At 47.9% G+C, this 610-nt stretch overlaps 1 protein-coding gene and 1 long non-coding RNA gene across 7 annotated transcripts in view; one reads left to right on the top strand and one right to left on the bottom strand.

Moving 5' to 3' along the window:
- fam184ab (family with sequence similarity 184 member Ab) overlaps positions 1-610 on the bottom strand; it is a 187258-nt gene that overhangs the window by 75606 nt on the left and 111042 nt on the right. The gene's annotated exons all lie outside the window — the stretch shown is intronic.
- Positions 1-610, top strand: part of LOC116706304 (uncharacterized) — a 9853-nt gene that overhangs the window by 7643 nt on the left and 1600 nt on the right. The gene's annotated exons all lie outside the window — the stretch shown is intronic.

Genomic DNA, 610 nt, shown 5'->3' with positions numbered 1-610 from the left:
AAGCCTGACATCGGATATCATACCCACCCACCCCCCCACTATCTTTTTTGTAAGGGCATGGTTTCTGCATCCAGGACCCAGGATGGTTGTGATTGGTCTAAGCCGGGGCGTTTTTCCCCCTCTCACAGAATAGATACGCGGCGTAGCGAGACCGTACTCCAGCGCTGGACCCTAACTTTAAACTGTACTAGTTCATAACGCGTCACCAAGTCACCAGTATCCTCTTAATATCTGTAGTAGAGTTCATGCTTTGGAAGTCTTAAACGTTGGAACTCTCTTTCCTTTTGGACTTAATTCTCGGTCTGTGGACACCTTTAAAGGTCCCACGGCATAAAAATCCCTCACTTTATAAGTTTTATTTTAACATTAATATGAGCCCCCCCAGCCTGACTATGTCCCCCAGTGGCTAGAAATGGTGATAGGTGTAAACCGAGCCTTTGAGGAAATGAAAGCTCAGATGGGACGATCCGGACTCTTGCTCCTTATGAGTTCATAAGGGGCAAGGTTAACTCCCCTTTCTCTGCAGAGAATTTGGCCCCCCCATGAGAGAGAGAGACATCATGGCTTTTAAAAGAGCAAGGTGGCAGTTGGTCAAGGCCACACCCCCGAC

The sequence above is a fragment of the Etheostoma spectabile genome, chromosome 18, assembly GCF_008692095.1.
Source record: "Etheostoma spectabile isolate EspeVRDwgs_2016 chromosome 18, UIUC_Espe_1.0, whole genome shotgun sequence".
Classification (NCBI taxonomy): Eukaryota; Metazoa; Chordata; class Actinopteri; order Perciformes; family Percidae; genus Etheostoma; species Etheostoma spectabile.
This window is presented reverse-complemented; position numbering and strand designations above follow the sequence as displayed.